The 24,702-nt window shown below is 34.2% G+C and overlaps 1 long non-coding RNA gene across 5 annotated transcripts; it reads left to right on the top strand.

Annotated features, from left to right (window-relative positions):
* Window positions 1-1,945: 1,945 nt before the first annotated feature.
* Window positions 1,946-6,563, top strand: LOC130947416 (uncharacterized). Of its 5 annotated transcripts, none has more exons than XR_009072665.1 (6): window positions 1,946-2,276; window positions 2,581-2,651; window positions 3,016-3,042; window positions 3,582-3,718; window positions 6,005-6,135; window positions 6,262-6,563. It is a non-coding gene; the product is annotated as an uncharacterized LOC130947416 (long non-coding RNA). The 5 variants fall into 5 exon arrangements; XR_009072663.1 differs by having other exon boundaries at window positions 2,584-2,651; XR_009072664.1 differs by having other exon boundaries at window positions 1,946-2,262.
* Window positions 6,564-24,702: the final 18,139 nt, after the last annotated feature.

Here is a 24,702-nt window from a genome sequence, read left to right on the forward strand (position 1 = left end):
GGCGGGATTTTTTTTTTGTTTAAAACAACAGTTTAAAACGCCATTTTTACCAGTTAAAATAACATTTTTTTATATTTAAAAGAGCGGTTAGAACCACCATTTTTACCTGATAAAATTGTAATTTTTTATCATTTAAAGTGGCGGTTAAAACTGTCATTTTTACCAGTTAAAAGAGTAACTTTTACTCATTTTAAAATCGCAATTTTAACCATCATTTTTACCTAATTGAAATGACAATTTTAATCATTATTTTTACTTGATTAAAATAATAATTTTATGCTATTTTTTACCGTATTAAAATGACACATTTTGCTTAATTAAAATAGCAATTGAAACTGTTATTTTAACCTCATTGAACAAATAATTTTTTTGTTTAGAATTTCGTAATAGTTAGAAATCATAAGCCATAAACAAAACATCAAATATGACATATAATTTTTATAATTCATATATAGTATCAAAAATTAAAAGTCATACCGCATAAGCCATAAATAAAGTATCAAAGATAACATATAGTTTTTCAGTTATACATGTCTTAATATATAGTCGCTAAACATAAAGTCTTCGTCAGAAAAAAAATTACGTTTCTTTACTATTCATTTTAGAAGACCTATTTCCTAACTTTTTTTATAGTATAATTTCACTCTCTTGATACTATTCGTAAGACAAAAGTATAATAAATATTAAGATTATCTAATAAATATATTAAGCAACTGAAGATAATAATTATGTTAGTCTTTTAGGTAAAAATTTAAATTATAAATATAGAAAAGAAGATAATATACCTTATCTTCTGACTAATGAGCAAAAAACAATTTCATTGAGTGCGATATGATGTCTTAGAAAACTCACGCAGAAATCAGAAGGCATCATAAGATATTTTATGTAATTATTTATGCAGAAGCATCCATAAAAATTATTCTTCACACACATACATCTCAAACCTAGCAGATTGCCTTAATCAATTATCATGAGAAAACAATTTTTTGTTTTGGAGAAAAATAAGAGCTTTAGTACACTACAATAAATATAGACTTTAGTAACGTCAAATTTCACAAAACCTTAAAATTATTTTTTTAGATAGTTTTAGATAACGGTTTTTTTAGTGTTATTATTGAATTTAATTTTTTATTATTTTATAACAACAAACTAAAATCGTTCTCTTTGTCTATTTTAAAAAATGGTTTTATAATCGTTATCATGATTTATTTTTAAGTAATGATTTTTTATTGTTGTTTAAATAATTGTACAAAAGAAACGCATAAAAACTGTTGCCAAAATGTTACACTTTAAAACCGTTCTATTAGATAGCCTTAGACAACTATTTTTACCGTATTACTGTTGAAGTTCAATTTTTTATTACGTTATAGCAACAAAATAAAACTATTTTCTTTGATGATTTTAAAGAACGGTTTTATAAATATTACAATAATATTTTATCAAATAACAATTTTTTAATATTATTTAAATAATTATATAAATTAAAAAATACATATAAAAATGATTATAAATAATCATACAGATTTAAATATTTTTTTCATAAATATTAAATTTATAGAATATTCAAAAATTATTGTTATAATATATACAAATATTATATACTTTTGATTTCATTCTCACTCTAAAATTTAACATAATATTTTTTTAACACTTAACAAAATTTTAAGAACCTCCCTTCAGAACAAAATATATATAGACCTGATCTTTTAATATTTATTAAATTATTCTTAATTTTAAATAGGAGTAATTACGGAACCCTAATTTATAAATTGAGTACTCTTAAAATACTTTTGTTATAATAAATTTAATTGTAAATTACTATTCTACTTTAAAATTTTATCAAAATCTTCAAACTCTCTATTTTTTTTTTTTCCTTAACCCTAACCCTAACCTAATTTCCAAATTAAACATACATACACCTTATCCTTGCTCACTTAGCCACTGACGGACGGAGGAATAAAAGAAAGAACAGATAAGTACAAGAGAGAAGAGAGTGGGATCGAAGGGGAAGAAGAAAAGAGGAAGAAGGAGAGCACGGCGCCGGACAAGGAAGGAACTGCCACCGTGGCCACGCCTCTGTTTGTCTCTTTCTCCTCAACGCGCCGTCACTAACTCTGCTCCTGGCGTCCCCGTCGCTCCTGCTCGCGTCGTCATCACTAAATTTTCTCCTCGGCGTTGCCGTCACTGACAACTCGTCGGCATCGCAGCCACTTCTCCTCATCGTCCCTGCTCTCTGCCCTAGCAGGGGAAAACAACTTTTGAGTATGTAAACTCCGGTAACCTTTTCTTTCCCATTTTAATATCTTGTTTCTCATTGCTTTTTAGTTTTTGGGGGCAAAATTTCTATTATGATTCAAAGACCAAACAAAGGCTTACAATGAAATTTGTGTTAGTTTTTCTTATAGATCAAAGATCTTTGTAGAAAAGATAATTTATAAGAACTCTTTAGTGTTTTCTTTCTGAATTTGTTCATGAAATTACTGTTTCATTTGTTCTTTTGTTTATCAGAACTTTTTTTTTTCATTCTTGAATTGAATGTGGATTGCAGAAGTGTGTGAATTGAATTGTGTTATCTTTTAGCAGTGCCGCTGTCGTCGTCTTCTCGTAGCTCTATCATCATTGTGGTTGGCAGCGTCGTCGTCGTATTCTAAGTTAGTTCAAATTTAAATTTTCTAGCTACTAAGACTGTCCAGTTTATTTATTTATTCATTAATTTATTTTTTTCGTTATTCTTAATCCTTCTCATTGGTTTATTTCAATGATATTTCATCATTACCATAGGGAAAATAATGTTCTGAGCATATCTTTTCATGTTTGTCTATGAATTATTCTACAACCTTTTTAAAGCATGCTCAAACATATTCTTATTGAGAAAAAGTTAATTGGAGTGAAGGTTTGAATTTACCACATTCATGCTTGAAAATAACTACACTTTAACAAGATTATATTGAGGATTTAAGGTTTTCCTATGTCTGAACACATCCAACAAGCTTAATTTGAGCTCCAAACTTGCAGGTTTTCCAAATCCAGTTTCTTTCAAAGGTACACCTGTATTCACTTTTATTGATTCCTGTATTAGATGATTTGCCTGGTACTGCCCCAAGTTCAAATGTGTGAAGAGAATCAAAGTTAAGCCAAATAAATAGTTGAAGTTAAGGTTTAGCTAATTTAGTTATTGATCAAGATTTTAGCTTTAGTACTTAGAGGCAATTTAATTAGTTGAATTCATAGGTTATAAAAGAGCTAAAGCCAGATGAAGTAATGTTCAGAAATTTCCTAAGATAAACTAATCCCTTCTTAATTTTAGTTTGATACTGCTTCATTACTAAGTTAAGACCCCCATTTATAGCAAGGAGAAAAATTCTTTTAAGAGTCTTCTAGAAGCATGAAACTCAATTTGGGATCTAAATTCTTAAGATAAACCATGGTTATACTAATAATTTCCTAAGAGATAGAAATTCGCATGCCAAAGAATTTGTATTGTTACTATTATTATATTTTTATTAAGGTTCAAGCGCTTGGTATCTTGGTAGTTACTTTAAAATGCTGGTTGTTTTATTTCTGCTTGATGTTTTGATCAGGCAAGTCAGAGTAGAGGTTTTTACTCCCTTTGTTAGATCATCTGGAGAAAGCTCCTGAGCTTGAGTTAGTACTTGACTGCTCAGATTCAACTGTCAAAATTGAACTCTAGCATCATGCTAATCCAAACTGATTTTTGGTAATAATTTTGTTGTTGGTTGTTTTAACACTTATCTTTATCTTTAAAAAAATTGTTTTGGAAGTGCTACTATTTTAATTAGTTCTGTTTTAGAATTAGGTATACAAGTAGCTATCCTTTGAGATTGTGGGGAATGGTGGTAGACTTTTATAGTTAGTGAAAATCATAGTGAATCTATATGCTTGAATTGAATTGCCACTCTTGTCCTTTGAGATTGTGGGAGATGGTGCTAGACTTTTATAGTAAGTTATAACTTATAAACATGTCTGCATTGCATAAGTAATGTACTTTTTGCTAAATGAAAATATTACATAAATATTACTCAAATTAAAAAGGATTTTAGTTTGAGTTGTTGTTTTTCAGTGTACATGAAAATAGGCACTTCTACAATGAGATCAAACAATTTCAATTGAATAAGATGCTAAACTGAAATAAACTTGTTGTATTGTATTTTTCAAGTTAAAATATCCTTTCTTAGCATATTAATTAAATCACAACCATGTCAATGCTGTCAAAAATCTTTAGTGGGCATACATTTTAATATGATGTACTATTGCAGTGTTTTAAGTATAAATTTTTGGCATCAAGTTAATCAATATCTGATCTTTTAGGCTTTTACAAGTTGCTAGTGGTAAGGTTAATTCAAGAGAATATGTTAAGAACTTTTTCAAACGTTAATTATAAAATTAAATTAAATTTTATTCTTCAAAAATCATTACATAATCAACTCATTAATATTCTAATTAGTACTTACCATTTTTAATTTTGCGTAATTGTTTCTTTAGGATCTTAATGGTTATATAAGATTATGTGGAGATATTTAGCAGTAAGTTCCATATGACTGTGGTTGCTTGATCCTTTTGATGCCTTATTAAGAATTGAATTTGTTAAGTACCTATGTGCTTGTATCCATTGATGCTAGTGATACTTGTTTTATGGATGAGTTAGTAGGTAGTTAAGGTAGATATATTTCATTAGTATGACTAGAAAAATTATTTTGTTGAAGTACTAGACTAGTAACAAAAGAAATGCTTCATTATAGGTTAGAAAGATATGTATAGACTGTGTGATCAAAGGCCAATCTTACCTATTAGGGGTGTGTTTGGAAAACTCATTGGAAGGAAAGAAGCACGTTTAGATTTCTTGAAAACTTCAATTTTTGGTTTGGCAAATTTTTTTCCTCATGAATGTAGAAGTGGTTTTGCTTGCGGTTTTGCTACCAAAACCACGTTTACCAGAAGCAACTATTTTTAGCTTCTGCGTTTTCTTAACGTGCGATACTAACAATTTATTTATCTTTTACCAACTTTATCCTTTATGTATCTTATTGTATTATTTATAGAATTTTTGTTATTTCTATTTATATGAGCTTTATTTTTCTATTATTTATTTATTTTTTTCAATTGTTTGTTTGACATTATACACTTTTATAGTTGTAATTTTTGTGTATTATGTTTATTATTATCTTTTTATATTATGATTTATTGATTCTATTAGGGAAAGTAAATTAAACAAAATTAACTGTAAATAATAATAATTGTAAAAAATTATAACATACTAAAAAAATACTAAAAATATACTATATAAAAAGATCATCAAGAACTTTCAGATTTGTTTCAATCACTACAAAGTAAATATTTAATTTTTTTTATTATTTTTAATACTCTCTTTAATTGTAATTTTCGTATACTATGTTTTAGTGTAACTTTTCTATAATATAGATTATGATTCCATTAAAAAAGATAAATGAAATAAAAAATTAATCATAGATAATAATAAAATCATAAACGTTGGATTTCAAATTAATATTAAGAATAAGATTACTGAGAATACTAGAATAAGAATATGATGTAAAAAAATACTAAAGTAACATTCTTACGTTGATACTTAAAAAATGTAACATATTTCATTAAATATTCTTTTATATATATATATTATTTATATTTTTTATTTTTATTTAAAAATATATTATGTCTATTTTTATGTTATTTTTATTTTAGTAAGTAAATATTAATTTTATTATAAAATTAACTAATAAGATCTATTTAAATATCTAAATTAAAATGATAGGATAATATAAAAAAATTATTTAAGTTAATGTCTATTTTAGTAAGTAAGTGATTTTGAATGGTATAAGCCAAACAACATTTATTTACTATAATTCATTTTGATACAAAAATTATCAAATATAAATCACTTTAATACAAATTTTTTATCAAAATCAAATTTACAAAATAAATTTTATGCAAACTCTTATTTGTAAACTGTAATCTAAACATACATTAGATTGTTCCACTGGCAAGTTGAGGTCGATGTTGATAAGTTGGTTGATCTTGGAGTTAAGGGAAATAAGTTAGACATGGTCATTGCTAGAAGCCCGCAGCTACAATTGCGGAAGTCCAAAGATTTTTTTATAGGTATTTCTCTTTTTTCTACAGTCACGTGTTATATGCATGCGATTGTTCTTTAGTTTTATATCTTACTAATTTAAAATGCTTCATTTTTTTCCCAAATAAGAAGCTTGTGTTCCTTGTTGTCTGCAGGTTGTTCTGCAAAAATTTTCGCTGCCAGCATTGATAAAACTCTTCAAAGGAAGATTGAATTCCTTTCTGAGGTTGGTGTTTCTGAAGCTTATCTTCTTGGGGTAATCAGAAAATATTCGGAATTACTTGTAACCGACACTGATAAAACTATATTGCATCCGAAATATTTTGGTTCACTAAGTATATAATTGTTTATTTTTTTATGATAAGTGTTTAATTAGTTTTTTTTACTAATTTGATTCAAATAGTTAAGGTTATTTATTGGTATTAAATTAAAAAAATAGTTGAAAAGTCAATAACCTTAGTTCTCATTGCTATCATCTTCCTCTTCATCATCCTTTTAAGTTATGTAGAGCATAGCCTCTAACACCAAACTTAGAATGGTTGCTTGTCTTTAAGCAATAAAAAAAAACAGTGTTGATGAAAATAAGAATAATCATGATTGTCTAGTAGAAATAAGACAGTAAGGCGGAAACTCAGAAAAAAATTAAAAATAAAACGAGAGGAAAGATAAAATAAAGCAAAATAAATATGTTACTAATATATTGGCATGCGAGGAGTGGACCTTGGAAGGGTTAAGTGTGGCAACACCAAATTTGGCATGAGAACATCAAACTTAATGTGACACAACTAATGAGAAGTTGGGTCAAGTACCCAATGAAATGCAAGCATCATGTTGGTGTAGTAACACCAAATTAATCCATGAAATACATCACATGAAACAAAACAAAAACAAAAAATGAAAAGAAATTATCTAACATTGGTTTGTTTCCCAACAAGCACTTTTTTAACATCACTGGCTTGATGATTGGTTCTTGAATTTTCTTCTTCTTCTTCTAGTTGGTTAAGTGAAGTGACTTCAGTAGACATGAGAAGAAAAAAGATACCACCAAAAAGCAATTCCATACAATTCTCTGATTCACTAAGACCAAGGAAAGTATATTCAAGTGTTGGGAGATAACTTTTTAATTCAAATGTGGGTGGTACATTCAGATTTTTCTTCTCAGAAGCTTGCATGCATAGAGTTGAAGGGACTTGTATGATTACCTCTTTAATTATTGGAATGTGCAAGTATGGAGTGTGCATGGTTTCCTCCTTTGTTTGAGTATCCTCCTCTTCTTCCATGTGTGAGGGTGGAGAGTTCTCTAATTCCGTGGAGTGTGAACTTCTTTGAATGATTTTCTCATATTTTTCTATAGGATCTTGCATTGTATCTCTTGGGAAGGAAGTTTCTTATTTCTCTGCCAAATGCTTGGTAATCAACTCCACATATTTCTCTATATTTTTGACACTCACTTTTATATCATGTGTGCAACTTTGAGTAGTATTCGCTAATTCTTTCATGGAAAGCTCGAGCTTATAGTTCTTGATATGAATAAAAAGATAATGATTCTTAATATGAATAGAGAGATTGTGGTTCTTGATATGAGTAATTGGAGGATGATTTCTGATATGAATAAGGAGATAATTATTCTTGATAGATGGGATATGGAATACGGAAGTTTCCTTGTTCTTGACTTTTCCAACCAAAATATAAATAGTTTCTCCATTCACAGTGATATGAATCATTTCTCGAGTGTGAGTAGTAATTCGTGTGGTCTCTCTCCATTATTTTCCTTAGCACAAAATACCAAAAAGAATTAAATGCACCATGCGGTAAAAAAGAAAAGAAAAGAGGAGAAAATGGAAATGATTTTTTTATGAAGAGAAAACAAAAAAAAATCTAATTTAGGCATAATTATTAAAATCGGACCGGATCAGACTGGTCAATTTGACCGGATCCAATACCGGTCCGGTCCAAACTTAGGACTGCTTAAGGCAGAGAATCGACACGAACCGGTCAAATATGAAATGAACCGGTTAAAATTGGATCGAACCGAACCGCTCGGGTTGTTGAAAGGAAACCACCGTGCTCCATGTTTTGCCAAGTGTCAAGGTCCATAAATTTTGGAAAATTTTCCAAAATGGCCAACATGGGATTCGAACCCTTTCGCTCTAAAATGCAACAAGGATGATTGTACCACCCAGCTATGCTTCTTAGTATCATATGTACAAATTATAATACATATACCAAACTTAGGACCGCTTAAGGCAGAGAATCGACACGAACCGGTCAAATCCAAAATAAACCAGTGAAAATTGGACCGAACCGAACCGCTCGGGTCGTTGAAAGGAAACCACCGTGCTCCATGTCTTGACGAGTGTCAAGGCCCATAAATTTTGAAAAATTTTTCAAAATGGCCAACATGGAGTTCGAACCCCTTCCCTCTTAAAATGCAACAAGGATGATTGTACCACCCAGCTGCAATGCTTCTTAGTATCATATGTACAAATTATAATACATATACCAATCTTTCTTTTATTTATATTCAATTTATTTTAATGATAAAGTCACTCATTTTTAAATCAATTATATTTTATTTAACTATAAATTTTATTAAATATATACAAATTAAAAAGATAAATAAAAAAATTTTATTAATCACAATTTATTTTTTTTCATGATTATATGATATTTATTAATATCATTCTTTTAATAAATTATATAATAATAGGTAAAAACTCACATGCAGTTGTTTTCATATGAAGTTGATAGTTGAAAATCGTTAGATGATATTTAGTCAAACTTGTCAAATCATCTAACGGTTTTTAAATATCAACTTCACATGAAAATAAATGTATGTGAGTTTTTACCTATAATAACATAATAATTAAATAAATATAAACTAATTAATAAAGTTTTAAAATTTGAAAATGATAATTATTTTTATAAAAACAAAATAGAATTACTTATAATAAAAAATAATTAAATTTTAATTATACCGGGTTAATCGGTTCGACTAGTAACCTATCGGTTGAATCAATAACCTAGTGACCTAGTAACTTGACCGGTTCGATCACCGGTTCGATTCTGATAACTATGAATATAGGTAATCAATCAACTTGTAGTTGTTAATCACAATTAATTCCCGAAAATGGTGCCAAAAATTTGATGCAGAATTTACAACCATAACTTACCGGCAGTGCACCGAGCCGTGTAACATTCCACATTTTTGAAAATCTAAATATGAATAAATTGTGATTTTATCTTATTTAGTTTAAACTTTATAAGTTTGGAAATTATTCTATTGCAGATAATTAAATAGATTTGGAATAATTTCATTCTAAATCAATTAAGATTCTTAAGTGATCTTATTATAAATGAGTATTTTGCATAATTTTAGTAATTGAAAAATAATGAAAGATCATATAATTTAATTTAAATAATTGATATTTGAGTTTAAATTGTATGTTACAAAATGTGATTAATATATTTATTTTATAATTTAAATTAAAAATGATTATTTAAGTTTATTGATATATTGATAAATGAAATTATACGTATTTTGAAAATAATATTTACAATATTATATTTGAATTCTAAATTATTGTTCTACTTCAAATATTTTATAAAATTGTTATATTACCCGTTGATGCACGAGAATTTGCACAACACAAATCTTCTTCGACAAGTGTACCGAATCGTCAAGTAATAACTCACAAGAGTGAGATTGATCCCACAGGGATTGGTGGATTGAGCAATTTTAGTGTGGTGATTTATCTAGTCAGGCTAATATTTAATGGTTTTGGTGAAATTGAATCAACAGAAAGTAAATTGCTAAAAATTTATAGTGCTGAAAGTAAATTGCGGAATGTAAATTGTAGAAACTTAAATGACAAGAAACTTAAAAGGGCTTGAAACTTAAATAGCAAGAAAGTAAAGACAAGAATGTAAATGGCGATGAAAAACAAATTGCATGAAATGTAAAAGGATTTTGGGTGCTGGGAATCAAAGTGAGCAGTAAATTCAAAGCAATTAAAAGAAACTTAAGGCAATTAAAGTGAAGAATATCAAAGAGAAAGATTCATTAGGGATTGGAGATATCATAATCCATCATGAATCAATAGGTCTCAACTTCATTCTCAATCATATGAAGTAGATCTATGGCGGATTGTAATTAACTGAGTCCCAATTCCTTGGCAACCCAATTTCTCTTAACACAATCAATTTGTCAATTTCTTGATCTAATTGTCATGAGAAGAGGTTAAGTGAAATTCCCTCATCCATGAGCCACACAAGTTCTCAAGATCTCAATTCATCCCAAATGTGTTGATCAAGAGAGTTGTGAGATAGAACTCCAAACTAATTTCTATGATTCCCCTTTCGAGACTTACATAGAAATTCAATGGATCTAAACCCCCTTTCCGGAGTGAGTAAATCAAATAAGCACGGAAGTTATCTCTTGGCTACAACAAGCGGATTGAGAAGAAGAAGAATTTCATTCATTCATTAGAATTACAATAGAGCTCCTCCCCTTAATGATGTGAGGTTTAGTTCATCATTGCTTACAAAATCTAAAAAGAAAAGAAAAGTACATGAAAGTAACTAAGTACAATAAGAAAGAAAATGATGCAGAGTTTTTCAATTAGGGTCCATGCTTTCCAGCCTTTTTTTCAAGTTCAAAAGCTATCCTATATATACACTTCTCAAAACAATCTTCAAGTACTTAGATGTGGGTTTTGGCCTTAGTTGAAGCAGTTAGGAGTGGCTCTTTCTGAAGTTAGCCCAGGCGTTAGCTCACTAACGTTCCCAAACATGCATGGATGCCAGTGAAATGAAAGTTGGTACTGGCGTTAGTCACCACCGTTAGTGCACTAACGGTGGCACTAACGTTGCCTTTAAAAGCTACCAGAGCGTTGCCACTGGCGTTAGTGCACCAATGGTGGACGAAATTGTGATTCTTGATTAGTGGCTCCTTGGCATATGCCAAAAAGTTAAACTAACTCAACTAACTGATTACTTCCTTTTCACAATTCCGTTCAACTAACCAGCAAGTGTACTGGGTCGTCCAAGTAATACCTTACGTGAGTAAGGGTCGAATCCACAGAGATTATTGGTTTGAAGCAATCAATATTTATTTTATCAGTCTTAGTTAGGATGTCAACAAAGATTAATTTGGATTAAAAGTGAAATTACTGGATTTGATAAAAGAGGGAACAATGTTACTTTGATTTGCAGCACTGGGGAATATGTTGGAGTTTTGGAGATGCTTTGTCCTCTGACTTCAACTCTTCCTTGAAATCCTCTTCTCACACGCAGGTTCCTTCCATGGCAAGCTCTATGTAGGGTGTCACCGTTGTCAGTGGATACTTCCCATCCTCGCAGTGAAAGCTATGCACGCACTCTGTCACAGTACGGCCAATCACCGGTTGGTTCCCGCTCCTACTGGAATAGAATCCCTCTTTTGCGTCTGTCACTAACGCCCAGCAGGTTAAAGTTTGAAGCACGTCACAGTCATTCAATCCCGGAATCCTACTCGGAATACCACAGACAAGGTTTAGACTTTCCAGATTCTCATGAATGCTGCCATCAATCCGGCTTATACCACGAAGATTCTGTTGGGGAATCTAAGAGATATTCATTCAATCTGATGTAGAACGGAGGTGGTTGTCAGGCACACGTTAATGGGTTGAGGAAGGTGATGAGTGTCACGGATCATCACCTTCTCCACAGTTAGGCGCGAATAAACATCTTAGATAAGAACAAGCGTGTTTGAATGGAAAACAAAGGAATTGTATTAAATCATCGAGACGCTGCAGAGCTCCTCACCCCCAACAATGGAGTTTAGAGACTCATGCCGTCAAAAGTATGTAATTCAGATCTGAAAAATGTCATGAGATACAAGATAAGTCTGTAAAAGTTGTTTAAATAGTAAACTAGTGACCTAGGTTTACAGAAAAATGAGTAAACTAAGATAATTGGTGCAGAAATCCACTTCTGGGGCCCACTTGGTGTGTGCTGGGGCTGAGACTAAAGCTTTCCACGTGTAAAGGCCTTTCTTGGCGTCAAACTCCAGGTTTTGACGTGTTTTGGGCGTTCAACTCCGGATCATGACGTTTTTCTGGCGTTTAACTCCAGACAGCAGCATGTACTTGGCGTTCAACGCCAAGTTACGTCGTCTATCCTTGCGCAAAGTATGGACTATTATATATTGCTGGAAAGCCCTGGATGTCTACTTTCCAACGCCGTTGAGAGCGCGCCAATTGGACTCCTGTAGCTCCAGAAAATCCATTTCGAGTGCAGGGAGGTCAGGATCCAACAGCATCAGCAGTCCTTTTTCAGCCTAAGTCAGATTTTTGCTCAACTCCCTCAATTTCAGCCAGAAAATACCTGAAATCACAGAAAAATACACACACTCATAGTAAAGTCCAGAAATATGATTTTTGCCTAAAAACTAATATTATTTTACTAAAAACTAACTGAAACATGCTAAAATCTACATGAAATTACCCCCAAAAAGCGTACAAAATATCCGCTCATCACAACACCAAACTTAAACTGTTGCTTGTCCTCAAGCAACTAGATGAATAAAATAGGTTCTAACAGAAATTAAGAAGTAATATATATTTTAGAGTTTTAAATGAAGCTCAGATTCTTATTAGATGAGCGGGGCTTGTAGCTTTTTGTCTCTGAACAGTTTTAGCATCTCCCTGTATCTTTAGAATTTCAGAATAATTGGCATCCTTAGGAACTCAGAATTCAGATAGTATTATTGACTCTCCTAGTATAGTATGTTGATTCTTGAACACAGCTACTTATGAGTCTTGGCCGTGGCCCTAAGCACTTTGTCTTCCAGTATTACCACCGGATACATAAATGCCACAGACACATAACTGGGTGAACCTTTTCAGATTGTGACTCAGCTTTGCTAGAGTCCCCAGTCAGTGGTGTCCAGAGCTCTTAAGCACACTCTTTTGCTTTGGATCACGACTTTAACCACTCAGTCTCAAGCTTTTCACTTGGACCTTCATGACACAAGCACATGGTTAGGGACAGCTTGATTTAGCCGCTTAGGCCTGGATTTTAATTTCCTTAGGCCTTCCTATCCATTGATGCTCAAAGCCTTGGATCCTTTTTACCCTTGCCTTTTGGTTTTAAGGGCTATTGGCTTTTTCTACTGCTCCTTCTTTTTTTTTTCCTATTTTTTTTTCGCCAAATTTTTTTTTTTTTGTTTTTTTTTTTTCGCAAGCTTTCTTTTTCACTGCTTTTTCTTGCTTCAAGAATCAATTTCATGATTTTTCAGATCATCCATAATATTTTTCGTGTTCCTCATCCTTTCAGGAGCCAATATTCATCAAATTCAAAGTACAATTTATGCACTGTTCAAGCATTCATTCAGAGAACAACAAGTATTGCCACCACATATAATTAATTATAGTCTTTATTACTAAGAACTCAAAAATATAAATTACTTCTTTATTCTTAAAAAAATCTACTACTTTATTCATGCCTGATGATGATGAGAAAAATAAATTATAGCTTAATTGGAAATAAAATCAAAATAGATATGCTAAGTACTACTACTCCTATATAACTTCTAAGGTAAAATCCTATAATAATACTATCACAGAGTTAAAGCTGGAATTAGAACTTAACAACCTGTATTTTGGGAAGTGGATGTTCCTTTAGTCTGTGGGATGCCTTCAAGAATTAATTTCTGATGCTTCAGCTCCCTTAAGTTCACATCCTTGCTCTTCCTGTTCTCTTAGGTGCCATGATCTTAATGAGTTTTAGCTCAGTGATCATGGCAAATCACACCAAACTTAGAGGGTTGCTTGTCCTCAAGCAAAAGAAAGGAAAGGAGAGGAGAAGAAGGAAAGGCATTTTCACATAAAGATAAGATGAGTTAAAAGATATGAGAAGAAATTAAAAATATTTGAAAAAGAATTGGATTAGAAAAAGATATAATTTTAAAAAAAAGAAAAGATATGAATCAAAATTTAAAAGATAGAATTGAATTTTAATTTTGAAAAGGATTTTTAAAAGGAGTTAAAGATGTGTTGGAAACAAATCTGAAAAGATGATGGATTGAATTGGAAAGCCATTTGTTCTTTTGGGTTAAGATAAATCTAAAAAAATTTGCAATCATTGGATTTTAGAAATTAGGATAAACTTTTTTTGGAATTGAAAGTGATAATTTAAAATATGTTTATGCAAGAAATCATGAATTGAAACATAAAAATTTTGAAAAATTGCAAAGAAAAACGAAATTGTACCTCCTCCCACCATCCTGGCGTTAAACGCCCACATGGTGCATGGTTTGGGCGTTTAACGCCCACATGTTGCTTCTCCTGGGCGTTCAACGCCCATGTGATGCTTCTTCCTGGCGTTGAACGCCAGGAGGTCCTTCTTTACTGGGCGTTTTTCTAAACGCCCAGAATGCTAGCAGATTGGCGTTAAACGCCCAGAAGGTGCATCTTTCTGGCGTTTAACGCCCAGAAGATGCTCCTTTCTGGCGTTTAACGCCCAGATGGCTACCCTTACTGGCGTTAAACGCCCAGTGGGAGCTTCTTTTGGGCGTTTAACGCCCAAAGTATTTCTTACTGGCTTTTTCATGCCAGTGAGCTTCCAAATTTCCCTGTAACTCTGTGACTTCAACCAATTGCTATTTCACCTTTTGAAGATACTTGGACTCAAACCTGTAAAGAAAATCAATACGAATAAAATTAAATTTTGTGATTGGCTGGGTTGCCTCCCAGCAAGCGCTTCTTTAATGTCTTTTAGCTGGACTGAGTTTTAATCAAGTCTCAGTTTTGAGCATTCTTGCTCAAAATTGCCTTCAAGATAATGTTTGACTCTTTGTCCATTAACAATGAACTTTTTGTTAGAGTCATTATCCTGAAGCTCTATGTATCCATATGGTGACACATTTGTAATGACATATGGACCTTTCCACCGGGATTTTAATTCCCCAGGGAATAATTTGAGCCTAGAATTGAATAGCGGAACTTTTTGCCCCGGATCAAAGACTCTGGATGACAATTTCTTATCATGCCATCTTTTCGCTTTCTCTTTGTAAATCTTTACATTTTCGAAAGCATTGAGTCTGAATTCCTCTAGCTCTGATTCGAGACTCTCAGCCATATTGACCTCTCTTACCAGAGAGTCAATTATATCAACACTCATGCAGTCATTTGGGGTGTCTGGATGTTGCATGGCTTTAACAACATTCAGCTTGAACTCTTCCTCATTGACTCTCAAGGTTACTTCCCCTTTTTGGACATCAATGAGGGTTCGGCCAGTTGCTAGGAAAGGTCTTCCTAGAATGAGAGTTGCACTCTTGTGCTCCTCCATTTCCAGCACCACAAAGTCAGTAGGAAAGGCAAATGGCCCAACCTTGACTATCATGTCCTCAATCACGCCTGATGGGTATTTAATGGAGCCATCAGCAAGTTGAAGACATATCCTGGTTGGTTTGATTTCTTCAGTTAAACCAAGCTTTCTGATAGTAGATGCAGGCATTAGGTTGATACTTGCTCCAAGATCACATAAAGCTTGTTTGGTGCAAGTGCCCTCTAATGTGCATGGTATCATAAAGCTCCCAGGATCTTTAAGCTTCTCAGGTAAGCTTTTCAGAATGACTGCACTGCATTCTTCAGTGAGGTAAACTTTTTCAGTTTCCCTCCAATCCTTCTTATGACTTAAGATCTCTTTCATGAACTTAGCATAAGAGGGTATTTGCTCAAGTGCTTCTGCAAACGGAATCTTTATTTCAAGAGTCCTGAGGTAGTCTGCAAAGCGGGCAAATTGCTTATCCTGTTCCGCTTGGCGGAGTTTTTGAGGATAAGGCATTTTGGCTTTGTATTCCTCAACCTTAGTTGCTGCAGGTTTATTACCTACAGAAGTGGGTTGGGAAGCCTTTTTAGAAGGGTTGTTATCAGCACTTGTATGTGACTGATTCCCCACTGGTATTTGAATGCCAGTGGTGGGAGCTGGAGTGGCGTTAGACGCCCCTTCCTTGTTTGTTACCGGCGTTTGAACGCCAGCTTTGTCCCTTTCTGGGCTCGGACCGTCTTTAGGAGGATTCTGAGTATCCACTTGTTCATTTCTTGGTTTCCTGCTGCTTTGAAGTGAGGTATTTAATGTTTTCCCACTTCTTAATTGAACTGCTTGACATTCTTCTGTTATTTGTCTTGACAGTTGTTTTTCTGTCTGCTTTAATTGTACTTCCATGTTCCTGTTAGCCATTCTTGTTTCCTGTAATATTTCCTTGAATTCGGCTAGCTGTTGAGTTAGAAAGTCCAATTGCTGATTGAATTCATTAGCCTGATCCACTGGACTGAGTTCTGCAGTTACTGTTTTAGTTTCTTCTTTCATGAAAGATTCATTGCTTAAGTACAGATGTTGATTTCTGGCAACTGTATCAATAAGCTCTTGAGCCTCTTCAATTGTTTTTCTCATATGTATAGATCCACCAGCTGAGTGGTCTAGAGAAATCTGAGCTTTTTCTGTAAGCCCATAGTAGAAGATGTCTAATTGCACCCATTCTGAAAACATTTTAGAGGGGCATTTTCTTAGCAACTCTCTGTATCTCTCCCAGGCATCATAAAGAGATTCATTATCTCCTTGTTTGAAGCCTTGGATGCTTAGCCTTAGCTGTGTCATCCGTTTGGGAGGGAAATAGTGATTCAGGAATTTTTCTGACAGCTGTTTCCATGTTTTTATGCTGTTCTTAGGCTGGTTATTTAACCACCTCTTAGCTTGATCTTTTACAGCAAATGGAAACAGTAACAGTCTGTAGACATCCTGATCTACTTTCTTATCATGTACTGTATCAGCAATTTACAGAAATTGTGCCAGAAACTCTGTAGGTTCTTCATGTGGAAGACCGGAATACTGGCAGTTTTGCTGCACCATGATAATGAGCTGAGGATTCAGCTCAAAGCTACTAACTCCAATGGAGGGTATACAAATACTACTCCCATATGAAGCAGTAGTGGGGTTAGCATATGACCCCAGAGTCCTCTTGGACTGTTCATTCCCACTTGCTTCCATACTAGATCACAAGGGATAATTTATATGTTGATAATTATTTATTTTATAGTTGTGGAATAAATAAAATAAATAAAAAAGAAGGAATATATAAAAATATTTTGAAAATATTTTATGAAATTTTTTTTTTAAAAAATAAAATAAAAATGAAATAAATAAAAGAAAGCGAAAATATTTTGAAATTGAAAATTGAATTTTTATATAAAATTTTCGAAAAAGTAGTTCAAAATTAGTTAGAAAATAAATTTTTTGAATTTTGAATTTTATGATGAAAGAGAAAAACACACAAAAGACACAAGACTTAAAATTTTTAGATCTAATGCTCCTTATTTTTCGAAAATTTTTGGAGGGAAAACACCAAGGAACACCAAACTTAAAAATTTTAAGATCAAGACACAAGAAAAACTCAAGAACACTTTGAAGATTCACAAGAACACCAAGAACACAAGAAAGAACACCAAACTTAAAAATTTTAGAAAACTTTAATAAAATTTTCGAAAATTATATTAAAACTAACAAGAAAACACCAAACTTAAAGTTTGGCACAGGATTAAATCAAGAAAAATTATTTTTAAAAAAAAAATTTTAAAAAGAAGATACCCAATTGCCAAGAACATAAGCCAACGCTCTAGCCAACTGAGTTAAAAATGTAACGTGTTTTAACGATGTATAAATTTTTTTTTTTTTTTTTGTGGATAAAAGTATAATTTTTTTTTAAAATTTAATGTTTTGAAAAAGCACAAGAAAAACAAGAAAAGACATAAAACAAGAAAAACTCAGGATTAAACAAGAAAAATAACCAAGAACAACTTGAAGATCAATGAAGAACAAGAACACTAACACGAAAATTTTAAAGAAAATATAAAATATGCAATTGACACCAAACTTAGAACAAGACACTAGACTCACGAAAAACTAACAGTTAATAAGGAAAAAGTAATATTTTCGAAAAATATTTTTGAAAAGGGAATAAAAGACTCGAATTTAATGACTCTGTAACATCAATACTATATTCCTAATCTAAGAAATAAAATAAGCCTTCAATTGTTCAAACTCAATAATCCCCGGCAACGGCGCCAAAAACTTGGTGGACGAAATTGTGATTCTTGATTAGTGGCTCCTTGGCATATGCCAAAAAGTTAAACTAACTCAACTAACTGATTACTTCCTTTTCACAATTCCGTTCAACTAACCAGCAAGTGTACTGGGTCGTCCAAGTAATACCTTACGTGAGTAAGGGTCGAATCCACAGAGATTATTGGTTTGAAGCAATCAATATTTATTTTATCAGTCTTAGTTAGGATGTCAACAAAGATTAATTTGGATTAAAAGTGAAATTACTGGATTTGATAAAAGAGGGAACAATGTTACTTTGATTTGCAGCACTGGGGAATATGTTGGAGTTTTGGAGATGCTTTGTCCTCTGACTTCAACTCTTCCTTGAAATCCTCTTCTCACACGCAGGTTCCTTCCATGGCAAGCTCTATGTAGGGTGTCACCGTTGTCAGTGGCTACTTCCCATCCTCGCAGTGAAAGCTATGCACGCACTCTGTCACAGTACGGCCAATCACCGGTTGGTTCCCGCTCCTACTGGAATAGAATCCCTCTTTTGCGTCTGTCACTAACGCCCAGCAGGTTAAAGTTTGAAGCACGTCACAGTCATTCAATCCCGGAATCCTACTCGGAATACCACAGACAAGGTTTAGACTTTCCGGATTCTCATGAATGCTGCCATCAATCCGGCTTATACCACGAAGATTCTGTTGGGGAATCTAAGAGATATTCATTCAATCTGATGTAGAACGGAGGTGGTTGTCAGGCACACGTTCATGGGTTGAGGAAGGTGATGAGTGTCACGGATCATCACCTTCTCCACAGTTAGGCGCGAATAAACATCTTAGATAAGAACAAGCGTGTTTGAATGGAAAACAAAGGAATTGTATTAAATCATCGAGACGCTGCAGAGCTCCTCACCCCCAACAATGGAGTTTAGAGACTCATGCCGTCAAAAGTATGTAATTCAGATCTGAAAAATGTCATGAGGTACAAGATAAGTCTGTAAAAGTTGTTTAAATAGTAAACTAGTGACCTAGGTTTACAGAAAAATGAGTAAACTAAGATAATTGGTGCAGAAATCCACTTCTGGGGCCCACTTGGTGTGTGCTGGGGCTGAGACTAAAGATTTCCACGTGTAAAGGCCTTTCTTGGCGTCAAACTCCAGGTTTTGACGTGTTTTGGGCGTTCAACTCCGGATCATGACGTTTTTCTGGCGTTTAACTCCAGACAGCAGCATGTACTTGGCGTTCAACGCCAAGTTACGTCGTCTATCCTTGCGCAAAGTATGGACTATTATATATTGCTGGAAAGCCCTGGATGTCTACTTTCCAACGCCGTTGAGAGCGCGCCAATTGGACTCCTGTAGCTCCAGAAAATCCATTTCGAGTGCAGGGAGGTCAGGATCCAACAGCATCAGCAGTCCTTTTTCAGCCTAAGTCAGATTTTTGCTCAACTCCCTCAATTTCAGCCAGAAAATACCTGAAATCACAGAAAAATACACACACTCATAGTAAAGTCCAGAAATATGATTTTTGCCTAAAAACTAATATTATTTTACTAAAAACTAACTGAAACATGCTAAAATCTACATGAAATTACCCCCAAAAAGCGTACAAAATATCCGCTCATCAACCAACGGTGCCACTAACATCCTGCTTGTTGTGCGTACGCACACTAGCAATTTTTCCAGCTCCAACTTAAAAATTTGTCGAAGACGTTAGTGTGCTAAGTTGAAGTAACGTTAGCATACTAACGTTGGCATCATCCTTTGTGTAGCGCCGTTGGTAGGCTAACTTTGGGCCACCAACGTTGCTTCTCATTCTTGACAATGTTAGTGGGCAACGTTAGTGAGCAAACTTAGGCCACTAACGTTGCTTTCCTTCTCCTTGAGCCAACGTTAATGGCAACGTTAGTGAGCCAGCTTTAGCCACTAACGTTGCCTTCTCCTCTTTTGCAACGTTAACCATGGCGTTAGTGGGCTAAGCTTGGCCACTAACGCTATAGCCTCTTCTTCTTTGTCTTTGCTTTGCTTCTCCTTACCTATCATCAACCAAACAAATGCATTAAAGCCTTGCCATAATCACAAGATAATGCAGCATTCATTGCAACAAGTAATTCTTGCATCAATCTTATGTAAATGTTTGTAAATAACAATGTTTGATTGAATTAAGACATGCACACATTACTCATCCAAATGCTTGCTTATTGTCTAAGAAAGTGCATGAAACTAAGTAAAAACTAATGAAAATAGCTTGTGAAACTAGCCTAAGATGCCTAGGCATCAGATCACCAAATTTAAATATTGTTTGTTGATGAGCGGATAATTTATACGCTTTTTGGCATTGTTTTTAGGTAGTTTTTAATAGGTTCAAGCTACTTTTAGGGATGTTTTCATTAGTTTTTATGTTAAATTCACATTTCTGGACTTTACTATGAGTTTGTGTGTTTTTCTGTGATTTCAGGTAATTTCTGGCTGAAATTGAGGGACTTGAGCAAAACTCTGATAGGAGGCTGACAAAGGACTGCTGATGTTGTTGGAATCTGACCTCCCTGCACTCGAAATAGATTTTCTGGAGCTACAGAACTCCAAATGGCACGCTCTCAAAGGCGTTGGAAAATAGACATCCAGAGCTTTCCAGAAATATATAATAGTTCATACTTTATTTGGGAATTGATGACGTAAACTAGCGCTCAACGCCAGTTCCATGTTGCTGTCTGGAGTAAAACGCCAGAAACACGTCACGACCCGGAGTTGAACGCCCAAAACACGTTACAACTTGGCGTTCAACTCCAAAAGAAGCCTCAGCTCGTGGATAGATCAAACTCAGCCTAAGCACACACCAAGTGGACCCCGAAAGTGGATTTATGCATCAATTACTTACTCGTGTAAACCCTAGTAGCTAGCTTATTATAAATAGAACTTTTACTAGTGTATTAGATATCTCTGGACGCCTAGTCCTTAGACCTTCATGGGGGCTGGCCATTCGGCCATGCCTGAACCTTTCACTTATGTATTTTCAACGGTGGAGTTTCTACACACCATAGATTAAGGGTGTGGAGCTCTGCTGTACCTCAAGTTTAATGCAATTACTACTGTTTCTATTCAATTCTCTTTATTCCTATTCTAAGATATTCATTGCACTTCAACTTGATGAATGTGATGATCCGTGACACTCATCATCATTCTCACCTATGAACGCGCGTGATTGACAACCACTTCCGTTCTACCTTAGGCCGGGCGCATATCTCTTGGATTCCTTAATCAGAATCTTCGTGGTATAAGCTAGATTGATGGCGGCATTCATGGGAATCCGGAAAGTCTAACCTTGTCTGTGGTATTCTGAGTAGGATTCCGGGATTGAATGACTGTGACGAGCTTCAAACTCCTGAAGGCTGGGCGTTAGTGACAGACGCAAAAGAATCAAGGGATTCTATTCCAACCTGATTGAGAACCGACAGATGATTAGCCGTGCTGTGACAGAGCATTTGGACCATTTTCACTGAGAGGATGGGATGTAGCCATTGACAACGGTGATGCCCTATATACAACTTACCATGAAAAGGAGTAAGAAGGAATGAAGGAAGAAGTAGGAAAGTAGAAAAAAAAGGGGACAGTATCTCCATACGCTTATCTGAAATTCCCACCATTAATTTACATAAGTATTTCTATCCTATGTTATTTATCTTTATTTCCTATTTATTATTTATTATTATTCGAAAATCCATAATCAATTATAATCCGCCTGACTGAGATTTACAAGATGACCATAGCTTGCTTCATACCAACAATCTCTGTGGGATCGACCCTTACTCACGTAAGGTATTACTTGGATGACCCAGTACACTTGCTGGTTAAGTTGAACGGAGTTGTGTCCACACATAGCAAAGAGCCATTATAATTATTCCATACAACAACAAAGAATACAACATTGATGATCACAATTTCGTCCACCACTTGTCCCCAAGCAAGCAATAAAACATAAGAAAAATGAATGAAAACAGAGAAATATATAAGCCCTTATTAGAAGACATTTAATCCTGATTCATGGGATTTCATGCGTGATATATTTGAAGTTCATGAACTTATTAGTTTCCAGGTTACAACATTCCCTTAAGCACTAACTCTATTGCTTCTATGAAACCTTTTTATTCTTTGATTCTTGGTGCTTTTCTCTTTTTCTTGCTAGAGGCTTATTCTTGAATGAAGCTTAGTGTTTTGTGCTGAGGCAACTCTTTATGGTAAGCTTTCAGTCAACACTCACGACCCAATTGGCTCAAGGTGTTGGATGTTGAAGCATCCCACAAACTTACTAACTCAAGCCTCTCCTCAACACATACACACCACATGCACTAGGTTTGCAATCTAATCCTTGAGACATTGATGCCCAGCACCTCTTTGGGTTACTAAATACTTTGTAGTTAGGTTGCTCTTGACAATAGACTTTTAGTTGATAATCTCGGGTTAGTTAACCCGAGTTATCAAGTGATAAAGCACTCCTTATAACCTAATCATCAAAGCATATCCTAGTACAAAAGTACCACAGGCATGTATCTTTAGGGTCAAGCTATTGGTGCCTAGCTTATTCCTTGTTTCTTTCTTTCTATTGCCAACGTTAGTGCTGCCATTAACATTGGCTTCTCTTTTATTCTTTCTCTTTTCTTTCTTTCTTACAAGGATCTTTTGTTTACAAAGGTTTCATATAAAGCAAACTAAGCTTATACTTAAGGAAACACTATACCCTTCAACTTTATTAGTGAACTTACTAAGTATTCAAGCATGTACCACCACATAACCTTATTTATCTTCTACTAAAATAGATTTTTACTCTTTTTCTGTTTCTCAACATTTTTTTTTAAGTATGGGGAACAAAGCATACAACTCAAGCAAGATGTAATGACATAAGCACTTAGACTAGCAAGCTAAAATGACAAAAGAAATCAAACAGAATGTAAATGACTTCAACTAAAAATAAATTCATGAAGTAAATATGGAAGCATGTTCTTCTTTATTGAATTTGATGAACAGGGAGCTGCGCCACCTTTTTACTCTTTGGCTTGCTTTCCCTTCTTCTTCTTCTCTCTTTTTTGATCTCCCTTTTACTGGCTGCTTGCATCTCCTTTTTCTTTTAGCTTCTTCCAAAAGTCAGCATCTTCCATCTTCTTTCTTAACTTAGCTTCATTGCATCTGGCTCTTTCTACTTTTCTTGATTCTAGCCTTTAGCAAATGTCCTCATATTTTTGTATTCCTGGATTCAACTGAGGCAGATAACCAACCAAATAATTAAGTCTAATTTGAGTACTCATGTCGTACTCAACCTTGTCTAAATGCCTTCCTTCATTGAGAACCCTATACTCATGAAAAGTCTTCATGTGGACATTCTGGCGTTGATTGAGCTCTTGGATGCGCCTTTCTTGCTGGACTTCCTTCTCAGCCACTTGATGGATGGATTCACATAATTGGGAGTAGTGTTCTCTTTGTTGCTCCATGAGCTGCATGTGTAGCTCCCTTTGTTGATCTATCATTTGGGATTGGAATCCCCTTTACCGGTCCATTAGTTGGAGTTGAAAGTTTTTTGGTTGTTCTTGACTCTCCAAATATTGCCTAGATAGGTAATCAATGGCCTCTTGGATTTGGCTCATATCCACAGTGGCTGGAGTTTGCTCTTTCTCTTGCTGCTCCCTTTCTTGATGCTCCACTTCTTGTTGTTCCACCCTCCTCTTTTTTTGAGGCCTTCTCTGACTTTGGGCAGCCGTGACATATGCCATCCTTTGAGGAGTGATTGGCTTGCCAACGGTTAACCAATCTGGGTCTTCATCCTTAAACACCACCTTAGCTTTCTTGCATAGGCGTAGGGTGGTGCTAGGAGAGTAGAGCCAAGAGTCAGGATCACTCTTCTCCATTATCTCTTGAATTTTCTTTGCTATAAGCTCATGGACTCTTATTTCCCCTCTTGTCATAATGCAATGCACCATGGTAACTCTCATGATATTGACCTCTGAATTATTTGCACTAGGGAGGATGGACCTCCTTACAATTTCAAAACATCATTTAGCTTTCGGGATGAGGTCTCCTCTTCTCATAAATCTTGGCATTCTTTTGGAGTCCCTCACCCAGTCAGCCCCTATCACACAAATGTCATTAACAATTTGCTCACAGTTAGGGTCGCCACTCACTCTTGCATGATAGCTTGCTTCTTTAAAGGGTATTGGTCTGAGCTCAAGGACCCTCATGATAGATTTTGAGCTAAAATCAACCTCACATCCCCTTACGTAGCCCTTGTAAAAAGTGTTGTTATTTGGGTCCTCTCTCAGCGCATTGGCATAGAATTTTCTCACAAGATTTGCATTTTTTCTTGTCATCGGATTGGTGAGGAGCTCCCATCGTCTCCTCTCAATCTTCTCTTTGATCTCATGGCATTCATCATCCGGGAGTTGGAAAGCTATCTCTGGCAATATTTCTTTGGGTTTCATCCACTCAAGTTGTATCTCATTAAACATGGACTTCAACCTCC

This window comes from Arachis stenosperma, chromosome 9 (genome assembly GCF_014773155.1).
Source record: "Arachis stenosperma cultivar V10309 chromosome 9, arast.V10309.gnm1.PFL2, whole genome shotgun sequence".
Lineage (NCBI taxonomy): Eukaryota > Viridiplantae > Streptophyta > Magnoliopsida > Fabales > Fabaceae > Arachis > Arachis stenosperma.